Here is a 27882-nt window from a genome sequence, read left to right on the forward strand (position 1 = left end):
TAGTGCACAATTCATTTTTTCCTCGTTTTGGCGGTGTTTAGCTTCTTGCGAATCCGCCACGTAAATTTGACACTTTGCTCGAGCTGCTGCGCCCCGCTATCTCCAAGCCAAGTACTCCATGGTGGCCATGGTGCCACAGACACAGAGGAACGCACTTGTTTGTATATGGCGACAGGAGGCCAGCGCAATGAAAAAAAAAACACAAAGAAGACATGAGCCTGCATACAAAGAAATGCTGGTGTCACTTCTCGGCATCGCTGATTGGTTCCAGTCGTTTTGCGACTGCAGTCGCGCGACTGAAAATCGAACAAAGAGCGACTAGCCAAAGCAGTCACTTTGCGACCGTTTGCGACCTTTCACGACTGCTCACGACAAGTCACAAATGATCATGCGACCGCTGCTAGTCGCCGGTGTGCACCAACCTTAAGTCGTGGCTATAGCGTTCAAAAAAGAGGAAGGTGCCCGTTTACCTATAATGAGATACTCATAAACGAGTGCAAGTAGCATGCGCATTCGGGAGTATGTTACGTTAAGTACGTCACCGGTTTGCTAAAGCATTTACGTATATCGCAAATGTAAATTAAGTGACGTAGAAAGCCGTCTTAGGCGGCTGCTTTAAGTCTTGATACGGTATTTAGGAAGTATGCGAAAAAGACTCAATATCTGAAGTGTCGAAAATTTGCTCCAGTTATACGACATGACACACACACACACAAAATGTGTAGTGACGTTCTTGGCTCTGGAGAAGCATGAGTTACCATTTTCAAGTCGATTCGGTATGCCACATTGAATGTTATCTATACCGCCGATGGTGAAAAACGTGATAGACACGTTCACGTACCAACAATTAACTACTGGTCTCGACTGAACGTCGTAGGTTTAATTTATGGTACTGATAATAATGGTCATGAATTCAACTCATTCAGGTCCCGAGAACACCCAGGGGGAGATCTCGCGCTACCCGGCTTGTCCCTCCGTATGCACCGCCAAGCTTAATAAAAAATTACGTTTGGTATGACATATCCGTGCTTACATATTTGTTTGTGTGTTTATTGCTTACACAAACGCTCACCCCGGCGTGTGACAGGTCTTATAGTATAGGCATTTAAACAAATATGAACAACAGAAGGCGCTTCAGGAAAGAGTTCGATGTTATTACATACGACGGTCTAATTACGGATACGAGAAACGTTGCTAAAAGAACACTGAGAAGCGCCGCCACTTACAGGGCGACACCACTAGCCACTCCCAGGTGATAAATATCAAAGCTTAAGTATTCTACGTTGAAATTCGAATGAATGAAGTGACAGTATTAGAACAGAATGACATGTGATGTCCAGTGTGAAAGCTGTCAGTGCACTTGTCAAAGGAAGCGTGAGTAGTGCCCAGGACATGTATGTACAATAGATGTATCGTTCAAGAAAGCGAAAGACCAAAGCAAACAAGGACAGAGTTTGAGTACTTTGAATTAAAAGATTGCCCCGCCGCGGTGCTCTAGTGGCTAATGCGCTCGGCTGCGGACCCGCAGGTCACGGGATCGTATCCCGGTTGCAACCACTGTATTTTGAATGGAGGCGAAAATACTGTAGGCCCGTGTGCTCAGATACGAGTGCACGTTGAAAAACCCCCAGGTGGTCGAAATTTACGGTGCTCACAACTTCGGCGCATCTCGTAAACATATGGTGGTTTTGGGACGTTATACCCTACATATAAAATTATTATACTAACATAATAAAGCAAAAATTTACAGCTAGAAAAACGAAAAACGAAGCGGCTTTCACTTATCACGCAGTCGAAAGGAAACAGTGACCTCCTTTTCCTTTCCGCGACAATATTTGCTTACATATTGCTTCATCATGTACGCGCTGCCCTTAACGTAGATTTATCTCGTAATTTCTGTATTTAAGGTGGAATCTTCACATGCCCTATTGAAAACAATAAAATTGACCGGCGTTCCACCTCGGCGACTTCAACCCGAGTGATTCGAAAGATCATCATATTATGTAGGCAGTGTCATGTGACGCCATCGTGACGTCACGTGACCTTGGTTCAATAATGAGTCGATCGAGGAGACAGTGCAAAACTAGGGTGAGGTGTCTTTGATCTTGGAGCCAATTCGAAATTCGCAAATTAGGCGCGGAAAGATTCGCGAGGATTGTGGCACAGGGACAATAGATCCACTTAGAGGAAAAGGAAATTGGCTTCCGCTTTCCTGTAGTTTTAGGTGAATGTCTGAGAGACTCTGTGAGGTTCCCTTCTTGCATTACTTTTTTATATCTGTGTATGATTCCACCTTTTCCCCATTCCATGTGTAGGGCAACAACCAAGTCAAAGTTTGGTTAACCTACCTGCCCTTTTTCTTCGTATCTATCTATCTATCTATCTATCTATCTATCTATCTATCTATCTATCTATCTATCTATCTATCTATCTATCTATCTATCTATCTATCTATCTATCTATCTATCTATCTATCTATCTATCTATCTATCTATCTATCTATCTATCTATCTATCTATCTATCTATCTATCTATCTATCTATCTATCTATCTATCTATCTATCTATCTATCTATCTATCTATCTATCTATCTATCTATCTATCTATCTATCTATCTATCTATCTATCTATCTATCTATCTATCTATCTATCTATCTATCTATCTATCTATCTATCTATCTATCTATCTATCTATCTATCTATCTATCTATCTATCTATCTATCCCTTCTGCAAAGTATACATTGCAAAACGAACACGCCTTCGGCTGAATGCTGGGACGGCGTAACCACGCCACTCTCCCTTGGCCACGCGCGCACACCCATCTGCTCTTCGCTGACAACGCCCACTCCCAAGACCAGAAACACCTCCATAGGATGAGTTTACGAGAAGCGAAAGGCCCGAAAAGTTAGCGGTTATCGCGCGGAGCGTTATTATTCTACCACGTTGATCATCCCCACCAAATTGGCGCGTCGGAGCTCAGGGTCAGAACGCCCCGTACATCTCGTCTAATTTGCCTGATAGACGGCGTTCGGGAGAAAAGCGATGTCGCGCGTGCGAAACGCCGACGTCGTATAGGACGCGCTCTATGCGTGCGTCGACGTCGTTGGTGGAAAGAAGATTAGCGGGTGGAGGCAGCCGGGATCGCGTTCTGTGCTAAACGAGAGAGCCGGAGGAAGATGCGCGCACGACGCTGTCGTGTCGTAAAAAGAAACAAGGTTTCACGGCCACCAGGGGAAATCTAATGGGTCCGCCCTTCACGGTGTACGGGCGGGGATATGCCGGTCTTCAACGAACGCTGACGAGACGCGAATGCGTCGTCGATTATGAAGGAAACGAAGCGGATTTGTGACACCGAGAGAGATGGCTGGGCATCTTTCGCACTGACCTCTTTTAAAAGGACAAAAATTTACGCATCTAATGCTAACAGCCGGGCTATTCTTTGGCCAAGTAATAAGAATAAAAAAATGTGTAAGCCACGTAGATGCACTCAAGCAGACTTTTATAGCAATAGAAATAACTGCATGCTGAGGCTTTACGGATCGAATCGGAGATGTAACTATGAAACACGTCGTAGAGGAGTATCCGGATAAATTTCTGCCACCTGCGGGGTTCTTAAACGGGCACCCGAATGGGAACACATGGGTGTTTGCATTTTAGCTCCATCTGAATGTGGCCGCCATGGCCTGGAGTCGAACCCGCGTTCTCGAGATTAGCAGCGCGACACCTCAAGTGTTAAGCTACAGTTGCGCGTGGACTGTATAGCCATCAGCTATGAGTTATTATTAAAGCCTCTTGGGAGATTGAGGGCAACGCGAGACGTAACTTTGGGTGAATAGTTCGTTTCATACTTTACACGTATATTCAAAGACAAAACTATTTACAAAATGGTCTTAGCCAGCAAGAAGAAAAAGCATCATCACAGTGGACGATTATATACTTCTCGTTCTACAAGCCGTCATGATCACGAATATCCTGAAACAGAGACACCAGCCCCGATCCCTTCCCCACTTCAAGCCCCACAAGCCCTTGCCCCTCGCCCAAGCCATGATCCAACCCCCCTCTCTCCCTCCACCATGATACAGCACAGCGTTGCGTCTCCCAAGACATAATCCTGAAAACACCCATGGTTGAGATCGCCTTTCGCTCATAGCCTTTTTCGAAGGGCTACCTCGAAGGTGGAACGCAGAGTCCCACCTTTGAGATAGGCCATAGGAACAGTGGCTTACCCGTCGGTAGTACTCGCCGTGTTCTCGTTTTTCAGTCGCCGCGACACAATTCAGCGCGCAGCCCGGGAACACAAGAATCGCACGCTCCGTCAGTGCGCACCGTAGAAGTCGAGAACGTTTTGCGTACACGACGGCATTTGTGCCGAGAGAACGTGCACGCAGAGCTCGACCGGCGCGCCTTCGCGAATGCAAGGAACACCTGACGCAACTCGGCGATCCGCCCGCATCGGCGAAGCTCCGGCGCGATGCGGTCTGACGCGAGCAGCGCGCGCATACCTCGCTCGTGAACAACGACACGGGCACGCCTTCGAATGGCGCGGTTCGCGTGGCAGTCTAAAGGTTACGAACCTGGCGTAGAGGAACTCGCGCCGTGCTCAACAAAGGACACTTCCATCTTTCGGAGACAGGTGTAGGACGCCTCCTGTTCGCCGAAGGCGCCATCTGTGAGGCAAAAGGAGCGGCGGGCGTGTTGGTTTTCAGTGCGTGTACGCCACTTTTAAGCTGAATTTGTGGGCTCCGAGGGAGAGGAACTCGAGTGTTTTTTTACTGCCACATTCAGCATGAAACTTGAGCGGGCCACGACAAGATTCTAATAACGCCTGCATTCTCGTTCTCTCTTCTCCAGCTCCTGTTCAGTACTGAGTTCCACCTTTTGCACTTAAAATGAATCGTTACCAATTAGCAAGATATCAATCTTGCTACAATAGATCTTAATGATGCTATATGAGGTATGAGGTGAGGTGACCGGAATATATATATATATATATATATATATATATATATATATATATATATATATATATATATAATAATGAGATCTAACAGACAATAATGCCAAGGAAGGTATAGGGGAAGTTAATAGGCCAATTGTAATGTAAATGAGAAGAAAGACAAGTGGGTGAAAAAATAACTTGCCATGGGCAGGATATATATATATATATATATATATATATATATATATATATATATATATATATATATATATATTGGCAGGCATGGTGGTTGAGTGGCCGTAGCGTTGCAAGTAGTCCAGTAGATCCTCCGTGAGCGGTCACAACGTGGTTTATTTCGACGTTCCGGCCTAGAGTCCTGATATATATATATATATATATATATATATATATATATATATATATATATATATATATATATATATATATATATATATATATATATATATATATATATCTGTGTGTGTGTGTGTGTGTGTGTGTAATAGTAGTAGTAGTAATAGTAGTCTTACGTTACTTATACATGCCAAAACATGCATGACAATCTTCTTCATGCGGGTGCTAATAGATTTGTGGGCAAACTCAGTGCCGCTGTATTAGAACTACAGCTTTCCCCTTTCTTATTTCGTCAAATCGTTGTCAATGGAAAAATAGAAGCTATCTGAGTTTGTGCGAACTGCGCATTATTTCCATTACTGCAATGAACGCTTCTACAGTCTGGCGCAACTGGCACTGAAATAACGATATTCGGAGCCACTAAACTCGTGCTAAGAATTTTTACCAACTAATTTGACGTGGTGTTACCGTGAAACGGATACTTTGTTTAAGGTGACGCAACTTTATCGTATTACCGGCGATAAGTCCTTTTTTTTAATGACTCATATGAGAATAACGGCTATAATGAGAGTAATAAAAAATGGCAGCATATCCACAGAGTAAATGATGGAGAGTGGGGCGAAGAATTCGTCCGTCCATTCATTCTTGCTTCCGTCCGTCCATGCGTCCGTCAGTGTAACCGTCCATGCGTCCGTCAGCCCGTCCGTGCGTGCGTCTGTTCGTGCGTCCGTCCCTGCGTTCGTCCATGCAGCCACCCCTGCGTCCGTTCATGCGTCCATCCATGCATCTGTCTACGTGCCCGTTCGTCCATCTATTCAACACTCCAAGTACCACCATCTCGCATCTTTTCATCATATATTCCCCATATAGAAGCACCGCCATCCAGCGGACATTCCAAGGACTAAACGAGAGGTGGCACACGCACACTTTCTTACGGCTTGCGCTTCGGGTCCACTTCACACCTTTAACCACCTCGAGTTCATGGTATATACTAGTTCACTGTATTCATGGCACTGCGGCCGAACGCTCGCTAAACCTTTCGAAAACCAAGGAGGTTACGCCCAGCTAGTATGACGTAGCAACTTTTTCAGTCAGATAGTGCTCAATGTACATGCCAATGGCTGCTAATGGGAAATGAGAGGCGGAGAATTCGGCTTTTACTTTCTTACGGCTTGCGCTTCGTATCTACTTCCCATTTTTAACCACCTGGAGTTCATTCATGGTATATACAAGTTCATTGTATTCATGGCACTGCGGCTCAACGCTCGCTAAACCTTTCTAAAGCTAAGGAGGTTACACCCAGCGAGTATAACGTAGCAACTTTTTCTTGTCAGATAGTGCTCAATGTACATGCCAATGGCTGCTAATAGTGATCGCAGCCTGCGCGTTAACTAAAAGCCGAATGCTCCTGTCCCTCATTCCCCATTAGCAGCCATTGACATGTACATTGAGCACTATTTTTTATTGTTCAACAACGCACAGAAGAATTCTCTCACCGGCACCACCTTGGAGGTCAAAATGTTATACTTGTTACATACTACGGGGGATTAACGGGTGCCGCTATAAGAAGCTTCGCCCCTAAAAGGGTTTCCCTCGTTATCATATCTCTCCGGTACGAATCTCTCGAAAATTTTGTGCTTTTCTCGCATATTACGGTACGCAGCAATGTTAGGGCGCGCGCGCGTTGTGTGGGGTGTTCATTCATATTTTGCTCGTGTTCGAGCAAAAGCGAAAGAGGGCTCCAGTGAGGCAACACAATTAACTGGCAACGGCGCGTCTTCTCCGAGCGAGGCGCTGCCTGCCACGGCAGCGCCTAGCCGGAACAAAGTGGAATTGATAGCCGGCCCCCGCAGCAACGGCAAGACATAATGCCGCCATGGCCACGACGCATAAGGCCCCACCAGGTTCGGCGGAGGTTAACACGACTGCGTAGTCAGCTCGTAAATCGGCATCCTCGTCGACGGGCCCGCTTCACCGCTATTTGGAAGCCGAATGGATCAGTGATCGAGGGAGAGGAGGCAAGAGACGCTGATGGTTAGGAAGAAGGGGAGAGGCGTGACGGAGAAGCGAGAAAATCTGCGCATCAGCACCTCATTTCCATAGCCAGCTGCCGCACTGATGCTTCGCCTGGCGGTTGTGTTTATCGTTTGCGGTGGGATGCTCTTGACGTGAAAGAGAGCGTCACTCACCGCAGCGATCTGCGCGGCCTATTGATCCGCACGTTGCTGCTCCGCGATGAAGTATTGCTCATAGCCACCGGGCCACTTCGGAAACGCAGCAAAAACGTGTACTACTTGTGTATCTTTCGTTGGAGCGCGTATTTTGATGGCGTATAATCGAAAAAGAGAAAATAATTGGGGTTGGCTGATTCATACCCATACGTTTATAAAGTGCACACTCTTCTTCTTGTCTGTGGTGTCTTGGGGAAATACGGAAATCCGTGTCGAGTGGACAACGCCAGCACCACATCGTGACAGTGACTGCAAGCAGGACATGACACTGCTTGTTGAATGTCAGCCCCTGATTCTTCAATGCGACACAGAGCAGGAGTGTTCAATTCAGTGCAGTCGAGAGGCGCAGTACTTGGTTGCGTATAGTTGTATTGTGGGCTGAGTGGGGGACATTATTTTTTCTCTGCTACTGATTCCTTATTGGCTGACTCGATACTAGGTTTGACTGCACTGTGTCGATTCAGGTAAGTAGCGTGCACTAAGGAGGATGAACATGGGCTTCCCCTCGCAATTATTTACCTATTGTTATTATTATTTGCTTTTAATTTAGAGGTTGGAAGACAGAAAGGCCATGGCTTTAGGACTACATTCAGTCATTGTGTAATACCACCATCCACGCAAAAGAGGCCCTCATTCGTATCTGTCACACTATAAGTGTTTCTTTCCCACAAAATATGCCATATCTAATGAGTACAGTGTTTACAAAATGTGGACGCACGCCAGGAGAACAGAGAATGCCAGTCGGGTCTGCGTAAACCAAAAGTTTACGTAAACCGAAACATGCACGCTTTCTATTGGATGGTTTTTGCATCTAATTAAAAAGAGAAAAGAAAAGCAACACCGACTCAGCGCCGCCGGCGACATAGGCACTCTGACGTCACATGCGGGGCGGGGAGAGGCAGTCACGTTACGTTCCGACTCAGACGTCAGGTGCTTTTTTTTTATGGTGCCAATATGCTATACGGCATCAGTTAAACGAAGAAAAGTACTGACGTCAGGTGCAGAACGTAACATCAAAAGCGGAGTTGGGAGACCTCTCATCATCATGTATACACCCGGTCGTGTCACGAATTCCGGCGAACGGTTACGAGTGATAAGGCGAGATTCATTCTAGAATGGAAAAGAAAATCTGATTTCGCTGGAGGGTCGCGCGATATATGAAGCCAGCTGTATGCGCTCGAACACATGTTAAGAACGCGCGACCCGTCAGCAGAGTTTTGCTTTGCGGCCATATGTCGTTCTTAAATGGTCCACACAAAGAATACACGTGTTTTTTTTTTTTAGGGGCGAAGCTTCTTAAGCCGTGGGTCGTGCCTCCCCAATATATGTAGTAGTAGGAGTGGTCATAGTGGTAGGTAGCAACCTCTCGTTTAGTTCTCGGAATGTCCACTGGATGGCTTTACTTGTATATGATGAGTATATGATGAAAAGATGCGAGGTGGTGGTACTTTGAGTGTTCACTAGATGGACAGACGGACGGATGGACAGACAGCCGCACGGATGCACGCGCGGACGGACGCACGGGTGGAACAACAGACAAGCAGACGGATGCATGGATGCTATGACGGACGGTCGCATGGACAGATGCATAGACGGGCGGAAGCAAGAACGAACAGATGGACGGAAGAATGGACGGACTGGTAGACGCTTCACCGCACTCATCATAATTCACTCCGGGGATATGCTGTGATTTTTTTAGATCCCCAGGTTATCGAATATGTATGAGGTACATATAGTATCAGCCGTTAGTTATCATGCGTAATGCCTTAGGCAGGTATTCACAAACTTTATACTTATTTCTCGGTTTGTTTAACGCTTTTTGTTCTCTTTATGCACTTCACAACCAAATACCAACACGCCCAAGCAAAAACTGTAGCTGCAAATACGAAGGCAACATTCATTAACCAACCAAGGCCCTGCTGACTGTTTTCATGAACTTTATACGTACTGAAGACACAAGAACGATAAAGAAAATTGAGAAGGCTGATTTGTGAATACGAACCATACACTTGGGCATAAGCGGCTTGATGTGGGCAAGTTGATCTAGCGTACTGGTAGGTAAAACGTTGCGCAAAAAACACGCGGATTAGAAGGAACATTTACAACAGACATGCGCAAACTACCAACTGTAGTTTATTTCAGGAAAATGAACACATGTATATGTAAAAACAAACATCACCTTACTCTTTGACAGTTTCTGCGGTATGGACAAGGAAGGGACTGAGGCAAAGTGCGTGCGAGTTTTTTTGAGGCCTTCCGAAACAAAAGAACCGCATCTCTCAGTGAAGGATGACCAGTGGGTGAAGCAAGGTCTTAAGGTCCATAGTGTGTACGTTCAAGTTCCCGACTAGAATGAAGGGTGGGCGGATGAACGGAAAGATATACAGAAGCGCGGATGGATGAACAGATGGATGGTGATGGATTGTTGGTAGATCGTTGGTGGGCCATGGATGAAGCAGAGTGGCTGGCGCGTCGAACACGCTTGCGCTCGGCTTCCTTGGCTCGCGTCTCGTCGGTGTTACCCGCGCGCCATCTGCACTGTCGAACGCGATCAGACGCATGGACGCATGCACGGACGAACGGACACATGGACAGATGGACGGATGGACGCTTCGTTCCACTCATCATCATTCACTCCGTGGATATGCTGTGATATTTTTGGTTGGAGTGCCCCTGAAAATGCTATGGCAACATGATATATATGGCGCCAAGTATTATGGTTTATTCCTTGATTTTCAAATAATAAGTGCGAAAAAAAACGTTCAGCTTCCAATGGCGTAAACATATAGCTGCTGTCCTTTGCGTGCTGTTTAATCACGATTTTATTAATGACATTCACATTTGCCACTTCGTTATCTATGATGTGCTGTTTGTGTTTTGCGAAAGTACATCAAGAGCATTTTGCATTAGGTACCACAAATAGGCAAATATTATTGACTAAAAGCAATAAGACTTGGCTCCTAAGTAGATATACATCTTTCCTACGACCTTTTGAGTGGAATGAGGCATCACAGCTCAGTACACGTAGAAATGTGATGGTTGGAAGGATGAACCTTGTTTGGTCCTTTGTAGCGTGCTTTAGCACGTTGCAGGCCGCTCCCGCGTCGGAACAGAAAGACCAAGTCTTTGCTGCGTCGCGGGCCTGTTGAACTGCCCATGACTGTTGTTCGAGTCCAGAGCTTGTAATAGCGCCCTCCCATTTGGACGGTGTGATGAAGACACAGCATAACGCAAGGAATTGCCAGAGCATATGTTTCAAGTTAGCCATATCATCGCAGAAAGAGCATGTTAGGGCTGGCTGTATTCCGGGATAAGTTTTGTTCAACATTGCAGAAATCTGATTCAATAAAAAAAGAGAGACTCGTACACAAAGTAGAACGAAGTACCAAGACAGTAGATTCTGACAGTCCAGCGTCTTTTTAAGTGGTGCCCACAGTTCTTGCTCGCAGGTGTGAGAGTAGCAAATACACGAGTGGGTAGTGCCTGAGGTAAAGTTATTGCAAGAAGGGGATGTCAAGACCAAGTAAGGGTAACATCAGCGCACTCTGCACGGTACTACAATACCGCGTTTCCCAACACTGCAAGGATGCGGACTTCATGAAACTGCAGAGACAACGAAATACGCGATAACGAACGCATTCCTACAGTCGCACCCTGCAAGAAACATTGCCCTAGCTCGGAAGACGGTGCTTGAGGCAAAGCAGGTCCCGGCACACGTTAACTAGTGAAGCGTCGTTGGCACGCGGGATCGTTAGGGTGCAACCGGAGATGGCGAGTAAGAGGGGAGGAAACGGGAGCCACGGAAGCAATGAAGCAAAAGGAAAAGGGTGCAACGACGGCCGCGGCCCCGGTGAAGGTCTCCGGGATGGATGTCGCCTGTTAGCGTCGACGACAACGAGAAAAAAAGGCGGGTGCTTGAAAAATGGCTGACGTCCCACTGGAAGGGCGTGAAAGAGGCTCGCTGAGCATCTCACAGTGTAGGGCGAGGTGCAGCGTTGAAGATCCCAGAGCTCTTCTCGGGCTTTCTTTGTGAGCGCAACTGCGGCGCGCCGAGACTGCAGGCACACTATCCTCGGGATTACGTTCTGCGTGACGCACGCCGTCACTCACCTCTGTGCCGGTGGTGTGCGTTTGTCTGCGTGTCTCTCTGTCTGTCTTTGTTCGTCTGGGAATTCTCACGGTGCTCCTCCGGGGCCACGTCGTCGCCCCGTACGCTTGACGTGCGCTAATTAGGCACGTTGCACCATTTTTCTTCCTAAGCGAGGAAAAAAGTGTATGATTACGCTCCTGCGTTCTTTTCGACACCGGGAATCGGGACTGTATCCGACGGCGGTAGCCGATGGAGAAGATGATGACTAGAAGATAGCCGTACCTGTCACGGTTGTCTATCATTATGGATGCTGCTCCACTGCTGACCCGAAGGTTGCGGGATCGAATCCTGACCGTGGTGGCTGCGTTTTCGATGGAGGCGGAAATGCTTGAGGTCCTTGCACATAGATTTAGGTGTAAGTTAAAAACCTTAGGTGGTCGAAATCTTCGAAGCCCTCCTCTACAGCGTTCCTCCCAATTATATCGTGATTTTGAAACGTTAAACCTGAGCCATTATTTAAGGATAGCGGCACACATGAATTTCGGAAAGGTTTTTTTTTCTTTTGCGGAAGATTGCGAACCTGTGTTGCGTCGCGGCTGGTGGAGGGAAAAAATGGCAGCATATACACGGAGTGAATGATGGATAGTGGGGGAAGCATCCGTCCATCCATTCGTTCTTGCTTCCGTTCATCCATGCGTGCGTCTGTGTGGCCGCCCGTGCGTCCATCCGCCCGTCTGTGCGTGCTTCTGTTCGTGCGTGCGTCCCTGCTTTAGTCCATGCGTTTGCTCCTGCGTCCGTCCATGAATCTGTCTGTGTGTCCGTTCGTCCACCTATTCAACACTCCAAGTACCACCATCTCGCATCTTTTCATCATATATTCCTCATATAGGAGCACCGCCATCCAGCGGACATTCCAAGGACTGAACGAGAGGAGGCACACACACACTTTCTTACGGCTTGCGCTTCGTGTCTACTTCCCACCCTTAACCACCTCGAGTTCGTGGTATGTACCAGTTCACTGTATTCATGGCACTGCGACCCAACGCTCGCTAAAACTTTCTAAAACCTAGAAGGTTACGCCCTGCGAGTATAACGTAGCGACCCTTTCTTGTCTTCTGTGCGTTGTTGAACAATAAAAAATTCGCAGCGTGCGTGTTAACTAAAAGCCGAGTTTTCCTGTCTCTCATTCCCTCTTAGCAGCCATTCGCATGTACATTGAGCACTATCTTTTTTGTTCAACAACGCACAGAAGAACTCTCTCACCAGCACCACCTTGGAGGTCAAAGTGTTATACTTGTTACACACTACTACAATGGCTACGAGGGACAAACAAGTACCGCTATAAGAAGCTCCGCCCTAAGGCCGCGTTCACACTGAGCATTCCGGCCGCCGAAAGTGCTCCGAATCCGGTTCGGCGGAGGCGAGTTCCGCCGAAAGGGCCCTTTCCGCGTCGATCACTCTCGGACCGATTTTTGCGGCGTCTGCCGCCGAATCGGTCACCGCGGACCAATAGGAGCGCTAGTCAAGGAATTTTGAAAAATGGCGGCCAAGCTTTATTCACTTGTTATGCCGTAGTGCACGTAACTGAATGTTGAAACCAACGGGAGTTTAACCCACTCTGTGCCTACTTCGCCTCCGTATTTCGTGAAAGAGGTGACAGAGCTTGCTGTTGGCGTGACCGAGCTTGTTGCGGTCTTGCGGAGCAAAACAAACCCACCAACGCCGCTGGCGTCGGTGGTTTTTCTGCTCTTCGTGCATTACAAGACAGCCACTTGCCAGCAAAGTAAGCACTACTGTCTTTCTTTGCTTCTTGCGTACGATAATCGTCGAAGTATACACCACCGTATAGCGTAGTGGCGTTTGCAAGCCGCGACAACAACCGGGTGACAGCGCATCCATCCCGCGTTCGCCCCGTAGTAGATGGCATATTCGGCGGCGCGGGGGGGGGGGGGGGGGGCATTCAGTGCGAACGACGCTGCGTTTCGGCGGCAGGGGAACTTCGGTCGCTGTAGAAAGCGGATGTTTCAGTGTGAACTAGGCATAAAAGTGCTGGTGTAGATTGTGCAGGAGCAAGTGCTGGTGTAGCTTGAGGTGTGCAGGTGCCCATTTGGCAGGCTCCTGCAGACGCCCATGGCTTCACTTGTGAGGCAGAGTGTCTGGTCGCACACGCTCGCGCTTTCTTTGAAAAGGTATTATGGACGTATTACAGCTGCATATGAAAGCGAGTAGCATGGCGATTTGCTAACTTTTGTGTGTGTGTGTGTGTGTATTTTTGTTTTTGTGCGTGCGTGCGTGCATGTGTGAGTGTGTGTGTGTTTGTGTGTGTGTGTGTGTGTGTGTGTGTGTGTGTGTGTGTGTGTGTGTGTGTGTGGTGTGTGTGTGTGTGTGGGTGTGTGTGTGTGTGTGTGTGTGTGTGTGTCCCGAGCAACGTTATTTATAGTATACATATACACAAACACGCTTTCAACGTTTTTCGTTGGCAACTGCCTGTCGCAGTGACATGTGAGATGAGGAGATCGAGTTTGATCTTCGACACTGATATTTAGTTTTTGTTGCACTCAATGCAACTAAAGCACATTTGAACTTTCCGAGAAACACATAGTCTTTTGCGGCAACTTCGCGCATTTTTTTGTTCTCATTTGCCGTAGTTTTATTCTTCATCACTTGAGCAAAACATGCATGGTACGCCGCTAGGGAAACCTCTTTAGCGCTTTCTCCCGCTTTCTCTTCATTAGCTTTACAGCGCGCAGTGAGAGTGAATGGATTCTTGTTTAAGTGTGGTTTAATGCGCAAGTAAATAAGGCACTATAGCGCTTGCTGTGGTCTTGAAGTGTATTGTTGAGGGTGCATGGACGATAGTTAAGACGTCGAGATGCGCTTACTCTCGTCACATAGTGGCGCGTATAATATGTGTGGAAGCACGCCCGCATTGCCATTTCGCGTCTCAAGGGCCTTCGCGCTATCGGCGGAGTGAATGTTTTGAGAGAAGTGGCATATTCTTGTTTCACACGGCAGCAAACAGGCTACGATGCGTGCCGCTAATGTGGGACATTGTCATATAAAACAACGTGTTCATTGCGCTTTAACTGTTCACTATACGGGTGTCAAGACGAGGGTGCAATCTAGTCCGTGTTCTGTATATGTGTGTGATGTGTGGTGCGCGTTCAAAGTGCGCGCCTTCGAAAAGTGCGCGTCACGGAAAAAAAAACAAAAGGAGAAATACCAGAGTGCACGTGCGGTGATGCTTAAACAAGAATGACGACGTTAAAGAGCGTCAAGCACGAGGATGCGTGGCAGGACGTGAAGTAAACAAAAGGTAAAACATCCAATGGGCAGCGAACACGGAGATTTCAAGGCCCAATGGCTTGACACCACGAAACAGTAGTATCTCCGATGAGAACGAGACAAGTGGGCCAGAGCTGAAGCAGGAGCCTGGGGAGACGAGAGCAAGGGGAATTCGAGGCAGGCAGTGCAAGCGGAAGGTCGTCACCGGACCGGGCGCTGAAGATGGGCCGTTGGGTTCCGGACCCGAGCCTACAGGACTTCCACCGGCCGGGGCCTCCTGCTGTCGGGTTCCCGCTCCAAAGGACCGTGGCCATCCGGTCCTGAACTCCTTTCCAGAGCCTGCGGACTTCGGTTCCGGCAGGCGAGCTACAGCCGTCGGGCTCCGGGCCCGAGCTGTGCGCCCAGCTGCTTGACTAGGTCGACCCTAGTTCCCGGACGCGTCGCCACCAGCCTGCGTTCTCCCGTCTCCGACGTGTCCACGCTCCTCAAGCCGAAACCATCACGATTTGGTAGGGCTTTTCGACGTGTCGCCAGCAGCCAGCGTTCCCTCGTCCTCGTCCAGCCCACGCATTGACGCAGGAGTCACGGCGTTCCGGTTTCTCATCACCGCCGAAAACCAACTTGTGGGTGAGACTGCACCGATACTCTTGCGCTACTCCCATCACTCAGCCCCTTTCGAACGTTAGGTTTAGTTACTGACTTTGAACGTTCTTGTTGGGTGTTTACAGATGTGTTTCGTCATGTCCAGTCAACTGTTTATTAAGTGTTTTGTTTTGTGAGGAGTCTTTGCCTTTTTACTTTTCAATTAAACTTTTTGTGTGTTTCTTGGAAACCGAACGGCTTTGTCCTTATTAACAAAACTCTCTGAGGCTCAGCCCGGGAGAAAAACAAATCAGCAACAAGAAACCGCATCACAAATTGGCGTCCGCGACAGGACAAAGTCGTTTGTTTTTCCAGTAGATTTTTTGACGCGGTTAACACGATGACGAACACGTGGGAGTTAATTGAGTTGGCGGATAAAATGGGACTGACGGGAGCGGAGTTTAGAGTATGGTACGAGGAGCGGATGGAGAGGGAGCGTGAGCAACGGGCTGCAGAACGAAAGGCGGCGAAGGAAAAGCTTGAATTGGTGCTTAGAGCTAAGAAGGAGGAGCTAGAGCGCGTAACGCGTGAAAATAAAGTGTTGCTAGAGCGTCAGACACGCATACTGAAGCAGCAGCTCCAATTAGAGAGGGTGGACTTCGAGCGGCGACTCGAGCTTGCGATGGCGAAAAGGGGGCAGCTGGCGATGCAGAAGGTCGAGCAAGCGGTGAATGTTTGCTCCGATAGCAGCGTTTGCTGGAGGGAAGTCGATTCCTGCAAGGTTGGCCTCGAGCCTCGCGACAGCCTTACTTCGGAGCGAGAAGCTCAGATAGAGGAGGGCAGAGAGGTGGACAGCCAAGAAGGCAGGAGTCATGAGGAGTTTGTTGAAGCGACGGAAAGCTTCTCTGGCTGGGAACATATTACTTCCGTTAGCTGCTTGGGGACCTCTGAGAGGCCGAGCACCTATGAAGAAGAGCGCCTGGATATGGGCGACCTAGAAGCTGTGGAAAATGTTGTGGAGCAAAGCTTCGATAGCAGGGAACGAAGAAGCTCCATTCAGAATGAGGTGTGTATCAGAACGTCTCAGAGGCCGAGCACATTTCGGGAAGGGGTAGGGCTACCTCTCAATAGCTCCATGGAAGGAGCGCTAGAACGTCATTGGGAAGATGGCAGCGAATGCCATGAAGGCTCTGATATAGTGGCCACTGATTGTTTTGTACCGACAGAGGTAGCAGCAGGCGCCACGTCAATGGTCCTAGACCATACATATATCTCACTCAGAGAGAGAGGGGATTCTAGTTCACAGGATAGCGTAACTGCTATTTGTCCGAGAAAACACGATGGGAGTGCTGAAGCACTCTTCAAAATAAACAGTATCGAATCGGAGGTGGGCTCGACAGTAGGTATGGAGAATGCCAGACAGGGTCTTGAACCTGAGAACGTGATTGGTTTTGAACCTATAATTAAGTCCACTCAAGATGAGCTGTATAATGACCGAGCACAACGGCATCCCTTCTCAAGAATCCAGGAACCTCACACGCTTGTCGGAGCGTTTGGGCTTGCTGAGGGCACCCCGAGCTTGTGTTCATTAGATGGTGAATTAAAAGAAAGCATTTGTGTGAGAGATTGTGGCATTTGGACATTCGTGTCTCAGTGCGTTTCGTGTCGACGCCGACGGCTCGAGACCGCGCCCTGTTCCTCTGTGACCGGTAAGCGTTCATGTGGCCGGCGGGGGCGCAGACACGCGTTTCAGCGAAAGTGCATAAAAGCATGTTTGCCACAGTTACTTTCGAAACGCGCGAGAAGGGCAGTGCGTCTGGTTTGGGACGCGATAACCTGAGTGTAGGGTTAGAAAACCGGTAGCTCTTTCTGGACTTCGACTTTTAGATGCGGACACAAGTAGCTTTGTCCATAGTCGATTTTGTAGTAAAAAGGTTTATTCCGGGTTTCAGAACTTTTAAATGCAATTGGGTGAATCTAAAGTTTAAGTGTGGACATTTGGACGATGTAGCGAACTGTAGCCCGGTGATGTGTTGAACTGCGTGGTGCAAATATGTGGTTTAATTGTGACGTAGTGCAGAACGCGCACTCATCGGCAGTTTTTTTTTTCTAAAAAAAAAACTTGAATAAAAGGGGGGCGTATCTCCTTTTGTTTTTTTTTTTTCCGAGAAGAAAAAAAAAACTGCCGTTGAGTGCACGTTTCGCACTGCACCACAATTTACCCACATATGTCCGCCACACAGTTCACTGCATTGCCCAAAGGTCCACATTCACTAACCTCAAAATACGCAAGAAGTGAGAAAAAGTATGGACACATCTAGCGGATTGTGAAAATCCCCAAATTAGAAGTACACCACCCCTTTTTTTTTATCATATATACCCTATCATCTCAAAAACTATACATCATGTTAATGTTACATTGCATGTAACTTCTTCAAATATTTACAAGCAACACCCTTCCATGGTCCGCAAGCAAGATCCAAAAGAAACCAGCGGGAAATCGAATTTGACGCTTAAGTTATAGCGTCCCATACAAGACGTTTAACTGCTCTAACCATTTGACAAGAGTAAGGAATCGGAAGCCAGTGGAAGAATTCTCGACCGTAAGCTCGTATGAACCTAAAGCTGTGTATCACCAGGTTCCCAACCTCGAAATCACAAGCATACACGCTGGAATGTCTGTATGCCAGTCGGAGGCGTTGCCTCCAGGCGCACCAGTACAACCACGCCTGAATCATTTCATCCTTCCCACGAACGCCTTGCTTGAGCTCGTAAGCCGCTAATCGTTGAGACATCTTAACAGAAGCGACCTCTTCAACCGAAGATGCCAAAGAGCACCAGTCGGCGTCCTTCCTCGTACAATAACCTGCTGGACCATTACTGCCTTCTGGTTCACTTTCCATCCCTTCAGCTTTCTGTATTGCTTGTTCATCAATACTTTCAACCCTTCTGCCTGGGTCATCGTGATTACCCTCATTGTCACATATAGCTGACCTACATTGCAACTCTACTCTCTGTTCTTCAACAAGTGTTTTTGCATTTTGCTCCAATATTCTTCTAAAAGCATCATCTACAATTTCCCGAGAACACAAGCCATCTCTCTGTATGGGCAAGTTATAATCATGGTGAAAAACCATGTCCGTAGCGTCTGTTGCTATCTCCAGTGGCCCAAAACAATAGGTAGCTGCTACATCAGAGCTTTCATTATGGCATTCGCCGGCATTACCTAGGAGACCTTTTATTGCTCCTTCAGCGGAGCTATTCAGAGGCAATCCTACCTCTGAATAAAGTGCGCTTGACCTCTCACAGGTTTCAAAATACCCTTTACTCTGAATGGAACGTTCTTGTTCCATGCTCACGAAGCATTCCTGCGCTTCAATAAGCTTATCGAGTCTCCTAGTCTTTTGACTGTTTACCTCCCTGTCATACTCCTTCAGAGTTTCTTTCTCTAGCGAAAGGTCATGACGAGGTACAGGGTCAGTCTCACGTAAATTCAAATCGCTCCCGATGTAACTGCTTTCAGAGCACACCTCATCCACTGGTTGACTACTCTGGCTCTCAGACCACGTATATTCAGCGTTTTCCCTCTCAAGCCACTGCTGCAAATCCGCATATTCTAGTTCCAACAGTCTCTTCTTTTCGCGCATCTCAATCTCGAGCAGCCTTTTCTTTTCACGCATTTCTAGCTCAAGCTGCTCCTTCTTAGCGCGTGTCTCTCGCTCGAGCTTCTCTCTCCTAGCCCGTGTTTCTCGCTCGAACTCCTCTCTCTTAGCGTGTGTTTGCAATGCAATCTGCTGCTTTTTAGCGTCACATATCGCAGCCCGTTCCTCTTGCGCTTGCGCCATTTGCTTGTCGTACCACTCCTTGAACTCCGCTCCCTTGAGACTTATACTCTCCGCCAGATCTAATAATTCCGAAGTGCTTTTCATGGCTTTCATCGCGTCGAAAAATCTACATGAAAAACAAACGACTTTGTCCTGTCGCGGACGCCAATTTGTGAACCCGACAGCAGGAGGCCCCGGCCGGTGGAAGTCCTGTAGGCTCGGGTCCGGAACCCAACGGCCCATCTTCAGCGCCCGGTCCGGTGACGACCTTCCGCTTGCACTGCCTGCCTCGAATTCCCCTTGCTCTCGTCTCCCCAGGCTCCTGCTTCAGCTCTGGCCCACTTGTCTCGTTCTCATCGGAGATACTACTGTTTCGTGGTGTCAAGCCATTGGGCCTTGAAATCTCCGTGTTCGCTGCCCATTGGATGTTTTACCTTTTGTTTACTTCACGTCCTGCCACGCATCCTCGTGCTTGACGCTCTTTAACGTCGTCATTCTTGTTTAAGCATCACCGCACGTGCACTCTGGTATTTCTCCTTTTGTTTTTTTTTCCGTGACGCGCACTTTTCGAAGGCGCGCACTTTGAACGCGCACCACACATCACAATGTGTTAATTAGCATACCGTGCCTTGCGTGTTTCTTGTGCATGAAGTGCGTATGTGCCACCGTTAATAGCGGAACAAAAACAAGCTTTTGTGATGGGTTGGAGCATTGAACGACCCACCCATTACACAATTCGCATTGTATGACAACTGCTTGTTCTTTGGCCGTTTTAAAACGCTTTATTAGTCGTATTAACCTGATATCTCTCCCGACATCAAGCCTGTCTAGGGCAAGTCCACCAAGAAGTTCCAAACACCGGCGTGGCTCAGTGGTAGAATACTGGGCCCAGCGGGCCCGGTTTCGAGCCCCACTGTGTCATTGGAACAAGTTTTTTTTTTCTGATTTTGCGCGATGTGGTTACGGACACCGGCGGTGGCGGACAACTACAGCGCTGCGCGAGACTCGAGTTGTGATCTCATAACATCTATCGCTGTAAATAAAAAAAAGAACACAAGGGCATCGCGCTCACGTTCCATTTCTGCAACCGATGTAAAAAGGGTCATAATCCTATTGCCGAGGGCAGGGGATGTTTCTCGAAGAGTGCCGAGTTGTTGCAACAGGCGAGTGGGAAGCAAGGAGCGGGAAGCATAAAGACAAAACCATCCGTGACACTTGGATGGATGCGATACGGCGACCCGGAAAGAAGCGCTGCCATCAAAGTGATTTCACTTTGGCCGTCTCCGATATGTAGTCAGTCGTTTGAATTTTTTTTTTACAATTTCGCTTCTTCTTTTGCTAATAGGAAGCGTTTCAAAGACTGTGAGAGCGGCAGCATGTAGGTCGGTTAAGGATCCCGATAAGATGTTTCGTACTTGTCACAGAGAGGACAGGAAAAGTGAGGGCACACTCGAACGAAGAAATACGATCATGAGTGGAAGTTGCAACGGCGGCTAAAAGCACGGAGCTCAAAGGCGGGAATGTAACTCGAAATATTAGACTGAAGAAAGACCGCGTCAGCACAAACAAGCTTAGTTTTTCGGGGCTAGAGACATAAACATACAGAAATACATGGAAATAGAACGCTAAGGGCAGAAGCCATTACTCGGGTACTGCTGCCACTTACACCACGTATCGTTGTAAAAAAAATTGCTGCTACAACGAAACAATACTTTGTCCACTTTAATACATAGTAGAGATTTCAACAGCAGCGACGATGAAGAACGCTGGGGCTGTATTATAACATAGCCGCTTTGATTTCGTTCAGGTTGTGTTATAGTGTGCTGAGATAAGCTTATTCTGGCAAGGAAGGTCGTGCCGTTAGTGCTACGTCAAGTTAGCCTTCGAAGCTCGCAAATCACATTTCAGTCATTTACTCCAGACTCTAGTTTCTAATAATTCGCGTACGGCATATTAGTTCGTATAGGTCAACGTCTGTCGTTTAATGAAGGTTAGGTACGGTTGAATAAGTAAATGTTCTTTGTTCGCAGTGGCCCCGCGGACATTGGCACTTTTGCAGGTGAGATATTACAGTCATGAGGGCAAGCTTCTTTTGGCGTACGTGGCCCGCAAAATAATCTTCGCCGTAGGAGCAGAGAACTTTCAGAGCGCAGATCTTAGACGGCCGTTTCTGCGGTGCGTCGGTGTGCCTTGTCCCTTGCCGTGACCGGGCAACTGGGCACCGCGAAAGGCGACTATACCTTGCGCCATCATGTGTACGTCCCCCAAAGGGAGCTCAGCGCACAGTCTCGTGGCGTAGCATTCTATCACCTTCCGACACTGTACCAGGTGGCCCTTTCATCCGCGCCTTTCAGCGGAACACTATTCCAGTGAAAAGATCCTTTGGTGAAAAGATGTACCAGTACAGCTGCTAGCGCATGTTCTTCCATGGTGGCCGCTTTTAGGTTGTCGCTGCATTTTGTTCAAAGTGCATCGGAAAGCAATATTATTTAAGATTTCACTACACTCATTCGCGTGAACTTGTTTCCGTGATGACCATCAAAGACCGGCAGAGGGGTGTTTTTTGAAGAAAGAGCATGTGTAAACACCACAGGTACTTGTCTGTATCTGTCCATATCCCTCTCAATGCTTTTTTTATTTCAATATACTGTCAACTGGAACGAGGCGTATACAGAGCAGATCTTGGGTTTCACAAGTGCCGTAATGGCCGGTAGTTTCTGGTTCGTGCATACTCTTCGCCATTAGGCAGCTTCGTTCCCTCATGTTACGTCTATCGTAAATATCGGCTGACAACTCTTACACATTCGCCCGCCCGCCCATCCGTCCATACGTTCGTCCGTTTATCCATCCGTCCATCCGTCCACAACTTTTTTTTTTTCTTTGCCGATACGAAGGCCAATTGTGACTCGTGTTTTAGCGCGTCTCAAAACTTGGTAATATTAGTTTATAACATATACTACTCAGCCACGTGGTCTTTAGAAACGATGCGTCAGAGCACCGCCTCCTTTTGTAACAGGCGTCACAAATATATCACGCCCGACGTACACCAGGCACTAGCCTGACTGGGACGCTCAGCGTTCCTCTTATGGATGGGCGGCTTTTTTAATTAAACCGGCAGCCCATCCGTATATATTGCGTTTTATCACTAACATTTTTCTAGAAACATTCTCTGCGCCCTCATATGAGAATTATTATTTTTTTTCCTCTGTGTGCGTCGTCCAGCGAGAAAGGAAGCTTAGCTTAATAGAAAGGCGTGGTATGCGGCTGTGACGACACAACGGATTGATATATGTCCTTCTATCTACTGCAGACACTCTGCGCACCACTAAAAGAGATAGAGCACTTAAATATTCAGCGATCAGTTTCACACTGCCCCCGCCTCTGTCCGTCTTAATTTGATTTCAGTTTTATTTTTGCTGTTTACGTATTCTCCTTGTTTGATTTCTAGCTTTGTCGACACACATCCGGGGAGAGCGATCGAACCAATCAGGTCAGCGCGGCCGGCACTTCACTTAATCCGAACCCCTGGAGTTATGAGAACGTAATTTCCTGCGTTCCTCGAATGACGTCTATTGTGCACGTGCTCAGTGAAGCAACGGCTTATAAAACCGAGGGCGCGGTCTATTCTACGTTGGGTAAAAAATAAAAAAACTCGCACTGGTAAAAGGAATATAAAAAAATTGTTGCGAGTGCAGGAGGACATAAAGTTGGCGCTAGCATGACATCTGGCCTTGTTCTTCATTTATCTTCTCTGGCCACCCCACAAAAAAAATAATTAAAATAAACAAGGGAAGCTTATAACTCGACAATGATGTCGGAAGAAAGCGAGATTAGAATATGTCCTGCTTGTCTTTTAAGGGAAGGAACAATGGTTAACTGAGGTAATCAGCGAAGTCGTGGCGTCGTTTGACTTATAATAAAAAACTTTACCAACGGATACACCTCGAATTGTCACCGATATTACAAAGTCAGAGTTGTACTTGACATCGACCGAGCTCACAGTCTCTCTCCCAAGCGACATTAGGCGATTGAGGTGTAAAGCGATCTGTGTCGCAAATTGCAGATGATGCTATCACACTAAATCTTCTCGAGACAAAATATAAAGCGCTAAAGCACTTGTCATTACCGACACACACAAAAGAAGATGACAGATTCCCTGCACATACAAATTACAGACTGGAAGGTTAAGAGAAGAAAATTTTTTAGCCCTCATTTCTTTGTTTCTCAGAACCTTTAAAATCCCAACAGTTCCCTGCACTTCCCCCAGCTTCATTCTCTTCTAATTTTTAATAAAATATAATGTTAGTATAATATTAAATCAAACACAATTACTTTGTGCGCATCTGTAAAGCACAATTTTTAAAACTAAGTGAACATGGGCCTAACAGCGCCAAAAGCGAATCTAATCGAATATTGAAACATTTTTATCATTATTCCTTCGAATATTAGAAAGCTGTTTTCAGTCATGATATTTAACGGTGTTAAATTTTAGTATTATCATTTTTAACAACCCCTCATCTGCAGACTGCTCTTCAAGAAGTATTACTTACTAAAAGGGCAAATGGAACATTAGGAACAAATACTTTGGTGATGTACTAAGCTTATGTCGAAACGTTCAAACAATTGTAATTTTACTGTCATAGCTTTGTTTTATGAGACACGTAGAGTAAGTGTGCAATGATAAATGAACGATGCTACGATGACAATGTGAAAAGATTGCAACAGGTCACGTGAAGCGTCTACAATACGACGCAACCATGCCAGAATGCACTGTTCATGTATTTTATAATTAAATTGAAGTATGTTGCATGGACCCCATTTCGATGTAATCATTTCAGGTGATAATAAATCATGAACACCGCATATATCTTTTTTTCCCTGGTTTGTCGAACGAAGGCGCAAAAGTATCAGGAGATTAAGAGAGAGAGAGAGCTAGACCTAAGTGTGAGACCAGTCTTGAGCTCAAAGGTGGTTGACCTTGTTAGTGCAGGTAAACAAGGCTCGCTAAAATAAATATTTAGTTTACGAGTCTTTGTGTCATATATTAGCAGTTTTTTGTGGAAAAATATTTCCATGCTCTTCTGCATTGATAGATTGCGATAATTCTCAAGCTCCCGATGGACATAAATAAAGGTCTTTCCATACCATACCATATAGAAACGATATGCATGACAACCGTGACAGCAGCGTTGTCTTGTGATAGCTTTAACAGTAAAGATAAGCAGTTTTATTTTTATTTTCTAACTGGACCTGTTCAAGCTTTTCACTGCACTGGGTGGCCAGAACAGGAATAATCATCATCATGGATCGGCATGCTCTTTGTCCTCTTTTTCATCGTCTGTAGGCCCGTGTACTCAGATTTGGGTGCACGTTAAAGAACCCCAGGCGGTCGAAATTTCCGGAGCCCTCCACTAGGGCGTCTCTCATAATCATATGGTGGTTTTGAGACGTTAAACCCCACAAATCAATCAATCATCTTTTTCACCGTCTGCTTAGGTCCCTCAACTCATACGCCAATTTGCCGGTGTGGCGAGTCTGTTCCAAGAGTCACGAAACATACTATAACAACACTCAAGCCGCTGAACTTCCCATGACGTCACGCAACATTTAGTCCCGTGGCTAAAATTGCGTAACATCCCGTATCAAGTATAGATACACGACTGAAATCGTGCAACATCGCGTAACAACTATTGTCACGTGACATATTACACACAAAAAAAGAAAAACCACGTATCAGCTAGTCGAGTGACTAAAATCGCGTGGCGTGTACGCATGTGACTGGAATCACGTAATTTGGTTTGTGCCAAATATGGCGTAAAGCATAACGTGAAGTTCTGTGACAGCTCGACATCTCAGTGCCCTAACTGTAACGGCGAGCACTTGGCAACAGACAAAGAATGTCCCACCCTGAAGAAAAAAAATGAAAGGTTTTGAAAAAAAGAGCCAAAGGTAAAGCATCGAAAGAGAAGACTCCCGACCGCAGTACGCGTCTACCCGCTGCAGAAGTCAAAACTGATGTACCTGCACTTTTGAAGTATAGTATGCTAAAAGCGTACCTCAGAGGAAAGAGCAGAAGCGGAACTTCTCCCTCTCGGCAACATCGTGGCCGGCGCTTCCACAGAAAATGTCCGAGCCAGTCTCTGAAAAGATCGCTTCTCGCAAAGCGTCGGAAGCAGCTTCTACTAAGGCCCCGCCTACAGTGGAAAAAGATTGCAAGCGAAAGACGGACTCTGTCGAAGACGATGGCCAGCTCATCAACCTACTTAAGATGCTGATCAATCTCATTAGATCACTGATTTCTGGTCGTCAGACACCAGGAGCACTTGCCGCAGAACAGCTTTTTGAGGCGCCTGTCCCAGTTCTCGACGACCTGCACTAAAAACAGTATGAACAGTCGAAAGCCCCGCCCCTTCGTGCTGCAGTGGAATGTCCGGTCATTACCTTTATAGACGTTTTTCATGTGACTATTTAATTATTTTTCGCATGTGCGTGTTCCCTCCTTCCTTTTTTTAAAAGCTTTCCTCTTCTTTCTCTTTTTTTCTTCCCTTTTTCGTCTATGCCTCCCCTTCCAGAAGGAGCAGGCAGGCTTTGTGCCCCTATAGGTGGCAGTTGTCAGCCTGTTCCCTCCCTATTTCCTCTGTCTTCGTGTTCTCTATATACGCAAACCAAATAAATAATAATAAATAAGTCACCTAATTGAAATCGCGTAACGTCACGTAACAGCTATAGTAACGTGATTGAAATCATGTGACATCACGTAACATGTATTCACGTGACATTTTATCGGCGCAAAACACGTAACAGCTCATCACGGGACTAAACTCAGAAGATCGCGTAACAGCTAGTAACAATTAGTCATGTCACCAAAATCACGTAACCTCACGTAGCAACTACTGAAATCTCGTAACCTTACCAACAAGTCAAGTTACACTTTCCCGCTAAAACGACCTAACAGCTAGATCACGTGACACGTTCTCGCCATAAACCACGTAGAAGCTACTGACGCGACTGAAATCACGTAACATCGCGTAACGCTAGTCACGTGACAAAAATCACTTAATATTACATAACTAGTGACTTTACATCCTCCCGCCGGAACCACGTGACACGTGCGTAGTAAGCGGAACCGACGTAAAGTGGAGAATAGCTGTACAGCTCGCAAAAACTTGGCGTTTCTAGCTAAAGCTTGGCATTATCTTAGGAAAACTTAGCTGGGTCGAACTCTAGCTGCACTGTTGTTTTTAGCCTTGCGCCAGCACATGCAGGCTGCGCACACTTGATTTTTCGATCGATTATGTGAAACATGGTGAACAAATTCTTTCCACACGCATACAGTCGCAGTCATATTTTACTTTACGATGATGTGTCACTACTTCTATACCACTTCCCAAGTCCTGAGTACCCCCGCAGGTCGCGGGATCAAATCCCGGCTGCGGCGGCTGCATTTCCGATGGAGGCGGAAATGTTGTAGGCCCGTGTGCTCAGGTTTGGTTGCACGTTAAAGAACCCCAGGTGGTCAACATTTCCTGAACCCTCCCCTACGGCGTCTCTCATAATCATATGGTGGTTTTGGGACGTTAAACCCCACAAATCAATCAATCAAGTCCTGAGTACCGAAAACAAAGCGCTTTAGCTGATCTATGGTTGAAAGCTCCGGCTAGCAAATGGGAGTCACAGCATTTCAAAAACATGTTTCTCTCTTGTTCGCATATTCATTGTGCTTTGATTTCAACACAAGCCAGCTCGTCCACTGCGTTTCTGTACATTTATTTCTTGCTTTTTACAAAAAAAAAATGGCATCCGCTCTAGTACCGATTCTATCAGTCCAAACTTCACACCTTTCAATATTGTGCGCATTCCGTGTACAGACAGGCCGCTCCTCCATTTCTGTCCTTGCTTCTTTCTTTCCACCTCGCATTCTCCCGCTGTAACTGAACTGTTTGCGTTCTATATTTGACACTTTCCCGACGTTCTGCGGTGCCCCGAGCTTAGTTGGGAAAGGGAGTAAGTGAAGAGGGAGCGGCGGTAGGTGTGGTGCAACGCTATCTTTATTTTTTCCCTCACCAATTGATCGACCTGGCCGCGAAAACTAAGAGGGGGGGGGGGGGGGGTGTCGTAAAGACGAAATTAATAAACGGCGCGGCACGCACGGATGTAGTATAAGATAACAAAAAACAAGAAAAAAAGGAAAAAGCTACGAAAGGACGGAACGAAGCGAAAAAGGCACATATCGCGATAGAAAGCTCGGTATACGTTGGCGAAGTGAGAGGAGGAGGAAAGCGCCAGAAGAGGGGCATAGTGATTATATTGGGAGAGCCGCCAAAAAGCAATCGATACGCGCTCTACATTTGGGTCCCCTCGCTCGGTTTAGCGGCGAGACCCCTCGTGTACGACGAAACAAAAGAAAGAAATGGAGGTGCGCCGCTGCAGAGGTCCGTCGCAGTCGTCCGGACGCCGTTTGGTATACGACCTGGGCCTCCCGATTCCACCAATGAGTCAAACAGTGCCAACCGCGGGGTTCCGTGATGTCCGCAACAGATGCTCGCATTCGAATGTGATAGCGTTTGTTTGTGCCA

The 27882-nt window shown here is 47.0% G+C and overlaps 1 protein-coding gene across 3 annotated transcripts in view; it reads right to left on the reverse strand.

Moving 5' to 3' along the window:
- The window catches only part of LOC119174899 (potassium voltage-gated channel protein Shaw-like), a 124401-nt gene that overhangs the window by 83902 nt on the left and 12617 nt on the right, over window positions 1-27882 (reverse strand). For 2 of the 3 annotated variants that reach the window (XM_037426025.2, XM_075894961.1), the window contains exon 1: window positions 4228-4399. The exons of the other annotated variant lie outside the window; for it this stretch is intronic. The gene's annotated coding sequence lies outside the window, so the exon portion shown is untranslated. Of the gene's footprint in view, window positions 1-4227; window positions 4400-27882 lie in introns of those variants that run through there. 3 annotated transcript variants of the gene reach the window in all.

This window comes from Rhipicephalus microplus, chromosome 5 (genome assembly GCF_043290135.1).
Source record: "Rhipicephalus microplus isolate Deutch F79 chromosome 5, USDA_Rmic, whole genome shotgun sequence".
Taxonomy (NCBI): Eukaryota; Metazoa; Arthropoda; class Arachnida; order Ixodida; family Ixodidae; genus Rhipicephalus; species Rhipicephalus microplus.